The sequence below is a fragment of the Rutidosis leptorrhynchoides genome, chromosome 2 (assembly GCF_046630445.1).
Source record: "Rutidosis leptorrhynchoides isolate AG116_Rl617_1_P2 chromosome 2, CSIRO_AGI_Rlap_v1, whole genome shotgun sequence".
NCBI lineage: Eukaryota > Viridiplantae > Streptophyta > Magnoliopsida > Asterales > Asteraceae > Rutidosis > Rutidosis leptorrhynchoides.
In genome coordinates this window covers 686,456,057-686,463,383 of record NC_092334.1, presented here as the reverse complement: position 1 = coordinate 686,463,383, position 7,327 = coordinate 686,456,057, and the positions used below count along the sequence as shown (strand labels likewise).

At 31.7% G+C, this 7,327-nt stretch overlaps 1 long non-coding RNA gene across 1 annotated transcript; it reads right to left on the bottom strand.

Moving 5' to 3' along the window:
• Nucleotides 1-5,915: 5,915 nt before the first annotated feature.
• On the bottom strand, nt 5,916-7,085 carry LOC139894029 (uncharacterized). The gene is made up of 5 exons (XR_011774776.1): nt 7,046-7,085; nt 6,825-6,900; nt 6,459-6,527; nt 6,100-6,189; nt 5,916-6,019 (listed from the first exon to the last, which is right to left on the bottom strand). It is a non-coding gene; the product is annotated as an uncharacterized lncRNA (long non-coding RNA).
• Between the last annotated feature and the right edge of the window lie 242 nt (nt 7,086-7,327).

Genomic DNA, 7,327 nt, shown 5'->3' with positions numbered 1-7,327 from the left:
CTTCTAACAATTCTGCATGTGCATCTATAGTTTGAATATAATAACATGTATCATCTGCAGATTGCGGTTGTTGCATTGCTCTATCAACTGAAAAGGTAACACTCTCATCCTCTATACTTAGGGTCAATTTCTTACCGAACACGTCTATCATTGCTTTAGCCGTGTTTAAGAATGGTCTTCCTAATATGAGAGGAACTTGAGAATCTTCTTCCATGTCCAAAACAACAAAATCTACTGGAAATACTAAAGTACCAACTTTAACTAGCATGTTTTCCATTATCCCTCTAGGATATTTTATTGATCTATCGGCTAGTTGTATGCTTATTCTGGTTGGTTTCAATTCTCCAAGGTCTAGTTTAGCGTATAGTGAATACGGCATTAGATTTATACTAGCACCTAAGTCTGCCAATGCTTCTATTGAACTAAGACTACCCAGAAAACATGGAATTGTGAAACTTTCTGGATCAGATAGTTTTTCTGGTATCTTATTCAACAGCACTGCTGAACAATTAGCATTCATAGTAACAGCCGAAAGTTCTTCCATTTTCTTTCTATTCGTGATTAGATCTTTCAAGAATTTAGCATATCTTGGCATTCCTGAAATCACATCAATGAAAGGAAGATTTACATTTATCTGTTTAAACATATCCAAGAATTTGGATTGCTCGGCTTCAAGTTTTTCCTTCTTCATTTTACTCGGGTAAGGAAGTGGTGGTTGGTATGGTTTAACATAAGGTTTATCCTTAACTGCGTTATCTTCATTAACCTTTTCAACTACCGGTTCTTTTTCCTTATCTTGATCAGGTTGTGGTTCTTGTGGAGTAGGAATGGTTTCATCAGAATTTACAGGTATTTCAGGTGGTTTAAGTGTTGTACCACTTCTTGTGGTAATGACTTTAGCTGTTTCATTCCTGGGGTTAGCATTTGTATCACTAGGTAAACTTCCCGGTTTTCTTTCACCTATTAACCTTGCTAGGTTACTTACTTCTTGTTCCAGATTTTGAATAGAAGCTTGTTGATTTCTAAATACTTGAGCATTTTGTTCATTGGTTTGTTTTTGAGATGTGAAAAACTGCGTTTGAGTTTCAACTAGCTTCGTCATCATATCTTCTAAATTCGGCTTTTTATCATCGGTTTGTTGTGGTGGTTTGTTTTGAAAATTAGGTCTTTGCTGATTGTAAGTATTATTGGATACTTGTTGATTGCTAGGACCTTGTTGGTTATTGTATGGAATATTTCGGTTATAGTTCTGATTTTGATTGTAAATAGGTCTTGGCGGTTGATAATTATTCTGATAATTATTTCCAGGCCTTTGGTTTATGTATGAAATATTCTCTCTTTGTTCCATTGTTAATTCAATGCTGAGACAATCTTTTGTCAAATGTGGTCCTCCACACTGCTCACAACTAATTCGTATAGCATGAATATCTTTAGTCATCTTTTCCATTCGTCTCTCGAAAGCATCTATCTTTGCCGAAATGGAATCTAAGTCATGGCTAGAATCGGCTCTAGCTGCTTTAGATGATCTAATGATGTCTTTTTCTTGATGCCACTCATGTGAGTGGGAAGCAGTGTTATCAATAATTTTGTAAGCATCAGTTTCGGTTTTCTTCATAATAGAACCACCAGCTGCTATATCTATGTCTTTCCTTGTAGTGATGTCGCATCCTCGGTAGAATATTTGTACTATTTGACAGGTGTCTAAACCATGTTGCGGACATCCTCTTAATAACTTTCCATATCTTGTCCACGCCTCATATAGAGTTTCATTTGGTTTCTGTGTGAACGTAACAATTTCTGCTTGAAGTCTTACGGCTTTAGATGCAGGAAAGAATTGTTTAAGAAATTTGTCAATTAAAACGTCCCATGTATCAATCGCCCCTTCAGGTAACGATTCCAACCAATCTTTGGCTTCTCCCTTTAAAGTCCAGGGAAATAACATGAGATATATCTGTTCATCCTCCACTTCTCGTATTTTAAATAGTGTGCAGATCCTATTAAAGGTACGTAGATGTTCATTTGGATCTTCCTTCGGCGCACCACTAAATTGGCATTGATTAGTCACCATGTGTAGAATTTGTCCTTTGATTTCATAATCTGGCGCATTAATGTCTGGATGGGTAATTGCGTGACCTTGGCCAGTGCGTTTAGCTCTCATTCGGTCTTCCATACTTAAAGGTTCCAGATTCTCCATAATTGAATTTGTTGAATCGGTATCAATAGATGATTCTGATTTAATGGTTCGTTCCTCAACAATCTCTGTTTGAATGATTGGTGGTTCCGGAGGAAAGTTTAATGGTTCAGGATCTATGAACCGTTCCTGAATATTTTCCGGATTCTCAATTGTGAGGTTTGTTTCAAAAACTGGATTATCGGAAATTTGAACTAAAGTACTTGGTCGACTGGATGACGATTCTAAGGAAAAATCAACGGCGGTTATATTTGTTAAACGATGTCTTGATCGAGTTACAGGTGGTGAACGTACAAAAGGTGATGAACGTCTTGCTCGGTGCATTCACTGAATATCCTATTAGTTTTTAAAAGGAAAGAAAAATTATAATAAGTTATCCAATCAATAGACTTTTCTGATTTTGCCCACGTTTCGAATAGCCAAAAGATGCAGCAGAGGGGCAGGATTCGTTTGGTCTCAATATAATTGAGGACTGTTTGGCTCCAATAACCCGGTCCACGTACAAATCCAACTATTACTACGAACCAGAAAATTTTGATGTCTATCAATTTAACCACTTAAAATAAATTTTCGTAATTTTAAGAAATTTAGATAAGAAGTAGAATAAAAATTTATGTCCTAAAACTAGAATAGCGAGAAATAAGAGAGAAAAAGAGTTCGTCGAAAAAGGTCGAAAAAGAAAAATGGTTGAAAAATAAAAGGTGACGGAAAAATAAAAGAAACTTATAAAAACTTAAAAATACTTAACTAATTTAACCTTATTACTACAACTAACTTAAAATTATAATCGCAAATTGAAATTACTAATTGGAATGATAATTGATACATAGTAAAAGGTCTAAAAATATTAAAGCTTACAGGAAAAACTAAATCCCAAATGGAAATAACTTAAAAAGAAACTAAAACTTAAAAAGGTGTCGCAAAATTCTAAAGCACCTAAATCTTAGTCTAAAGAAAAAGCACTTAAGGAATTCTACGGCAAAGCCTAAAAATCTAGGAGTAAAAATAACTATAGCAAAAACTAAGTTTAAAATTAAATATGAGCTAAAAATACAAATATTACGCTACAACGATTAAAAAGGGACAAAATATAAAAATATACAAAAAGTTGTAAAAAGTACAATTTTTATAAAAATATTATTTTTATATTATTTATTTAATAAAACTACTAATTTTACAATTTAATAAAACTAATTAAACTAAAATATATAAATAAAAAGTAAAAGTAAAATTAAAACTAATAATAATAATAATAATAATTAGGTTTTAATAATAATAATAATTAAAAATAACCCGTAATCAATGCTTGATTAGGGTTTTTGTCCGTGTGTCAGATGGCCTCCGCGAGTCGCGGTGATTAATGAGGAAAACCCCGCGAGTCGCGGGGTTCAGAAATTCTGTTGACAGGTTTGAAATTTTTACGCGTTTTCTTTATTTTTTTTTTATTTTATGTTTTCTGTTTTTAATTTAAATAAACGATTTTAAAATAAAACTTATATTTTTATAAACTAAAATAGAAATAAAGAAACTTATAAAACTTAAATATTTTCAAAATCTTAAAAATACATATATTTTTGTTTTTCTTTTTATATTTTTGAATAATTAAAACGTATTTTTACAAAAGCGAATTTTAATAAAAGTAAACTAAAAATCTTTTTTTTTTTTCTTATTATTAGCGTTGCGCTTCCGGCTTTTAAGATAAGTCCCCGGCAGCGGCGCCAAAAATACTTGATGTGAAGCGAGGTGTATATAAAATAGTTTATATTTTACTAGGAAAAACTATTAAATACGATACAATTTTACACAAGATATTTATTTATTTATAGAATGGATATACTTAAACCTTGCTACAACACTTATAGGCAGTGTACCTAATCGTACAGTAGTGTAGTTTTTAGTAAGTCCGGTTCGTTCCACAGGGAAATCTTTAAACAAAGCTCAACGCTATATTAGTTTACTTTTATAAAAATACAAATATATATATAAGTAATATTATTATTATAAAGGGGGGTTTTTACCGTTTAATGACCGGTTTGTCGATTTTAAAACTTTAGTCGCAGTTAAAACCTAATGTAAAATATAAAATAAATACAAGACTTAAATTAAAGCGTAAAGTAAATAACAATAATGAAATTGCGAATAATAAAATTGCGATAATTAAAAAGTACGATAATTAAAAGTGCGATTAAATAACAATAAATAAAAGTGCGATAATTAGAAGTGCAATTAAATATAAAATAAAGGAAATTAAATATGAAATAAAAGAATTATGCTTATTTAAACTTCCGTAATCATGATGTTTGACGTGTTGATTTTAGTTTTATGCCCATGGGTTAATTGTCCTTTGTCCTGGATTATTCAATATGTCCGTCTGGTTTTTGTCCATAACAGTCCATCAGTCATAAATATAAATTGCAAGTGTCCTTGTCAAATTATTATTATACCCGAAGTTAAATATTCCAACTAATTGGGGATTCGAATTGTAACAAGGTTTTAATACTTTGTTTAATGAATACACCAGGTTATCGACTGCGTGTAAACCAAGGTTTTACTACTTTGTTAACAATTACACCAATTACCCTTGAATGTAATTTCACCCCTGTTTTAATTATTCTAGTGGCTATTAATCCATTCCCGTGTCCGGTTAAATGAACGATTATTCGTACATATAAATACCCCGCCCATCGTGTCCGATCGAGTGTATATGGTAATTTATAGGGACGCCCAATTGTAAATCTTTATATTAACATTAACAAACTTTCATTTAGTTAATCAAATATAAAGCCCATTAATAGCCCATAGTCTAATTTCCACAAGTGTCGTTCCTTTGTCCAAACCCCAATTATGGTACAAAGCCCAATTACCCAATATTAGTAATTAGCCCAACATCATGATTACTTCGTTTTAAATAAGCATAATAATAACTTAGCTATGAGACATTAATATAAAAAGGTTGAACATAACTTACAATGATTAAAAATAGCGTAGCGTTACACGGACAGAATTTCGACTTACACCCTTACAACATTCGCTAACATACCCTTATTATTAGAATTAAAATTAAAATTAAAATATAAATTATATATATATATATAAGTTTTACGTATGAAGAGGAAGAAAAAAGATATGAAATTTGATCAGAATTCGGTTGGCTTTATAGCCAGAGTTGAAAATTGGGGCTCCGCGACTCGCGGAAAAAAACCCCTTCAAACTCCGCGAGTCGCGGAGGATGTATTTACAGCTCACACCCTTGGAGTTTCTTGCTGCCGACGGTTTTAATAATATATATATAATATATATATAATTAATATAATTAATTATATATTATATTATATTTATATACATAGTTAACTTGTAATTTTTAGTCGGTTGCGTCGAGCGTTAAGAGTTGACTCTGGTCCCGGTTCCGGATTTTCGAACGTCCTCGCGTACAATTTAATATCTTGTACTTTGCGTTTTGAATCTTGTACTTTTGTAATTTCGAGACGTTTCTTATCAATAATTGGAACCTTTTTGATTGTCTTTTGTTCTTTTGAGCTTTTTGGTCGTTTGCGTCTTCAATTCGTCGAATCTGTCTTTTGTCTTCACCTTTTATTATTTAAACGAATATCACTTGTAAATAGAACAATTGCAACTAAAAGCTTGTCTTTCTTGAGGAATAATGCTATGAAATATATGTTCGTTTTTAGCATTATCAACCATGAACCCTGAAATTAAGATTAGAGGTATTAGTTTGACAATATATTATGTAACATGTATGCTGAGTTGGGTTTTTTATAAGTAGTGCGGACAGTCGTCAGTCCAGGTCCTTGTTTGAGCTTCTGGTGCCTACATAAAAAATAAGTAAATACTTGAATACGGTTTAAGAATCAACATATAGGCAGATGAAAATAATAAGGGTTCTTTACCGAATTGGCACTTTCATCTTCAAGATCAGAAGTTGCAAGCCATTCAATGGAAGGTTTCAACTAACATGCGATACAGGCATGCATAAGGGCCTGCTTTCATGTTAAACAATGAATAATCAATCAAACAATCTAATCAATCTTAAAAAACTTAATAGAAGTCTTTAACTACCGATGAAATACCTAAGATACCCTTGTATACAATAAAATTGAAAAAAAAAAACTTGTGGAGGCCGATCAATGTTACCATTTTATAACAAACTGTAATGCCATAATACCACCTATGTTTATTTCATATCATGTCATTAAGTAAAATCAAAGGCTTCACTAAATAAAATGCAAGTAAAGAAGCTTAGGGTTACCTCTGTATGATGATAAATATATCTATTTGTTAGAGTTAACCATTCGACTTTTTCCCATTTAACATCTGCCTGAAAAGATAAAATGGTATGATATTAGGTGAATAAGGTGAAACGTACACAAAAAGTATCTCAAATATACTGTGCTCAAAGGTTCCAATTCAGATGAAAATTTATTAGATATTTAAATCATCAAAGGTGTTGTATATATGGATTTGTCAGTTAACTACGAATCTTATCTACATACATATAGTTTTGTAAATATGGATATAGAATGCTTAAGTGGGAGATGAATACTAAAGCTCAGACATCATATAACATAGTTTCACCTTGTAATACATTGTTCAAAGGTATATATCACAAACTCACTTGATAAAAAATTCAGACCTAATATTCCAGACTGTTGTCTTTTCTTCAGTGATTTCAGTATTCGTAATGCCGGATTCTGCAACAACACTAACATCACAATTAACGGTAATGATGATGATGAACATAGGGGTTGAATAGTGATAAATTCGTATCTGTACCCTTCATATTCTTAAACGTAAAAATCAGAATAACATTAACAACAAAATAAGTACTCGTAATACCTGCTTTCTCCATCTTTGATTGTAATACCCGCTTTCTCCATATTTGCATTGTTTTTAATTTCAATTTTTTTTCTTGGCTAATTCAATTCATCAATTATCACCATTCTCGATCGGTACAGATATATGTACACATATAACGCTGGTATTTCGTTGAGATTTGCTCACACCTCAATTAAATTCATTAAACAGAATGAAGCAATAAATTGAAAAATGTAAATAACTAAAAATACAAAATCAATAATCTATTATATAGAAAGAAACCTCAATTCAGAGACGGAGATG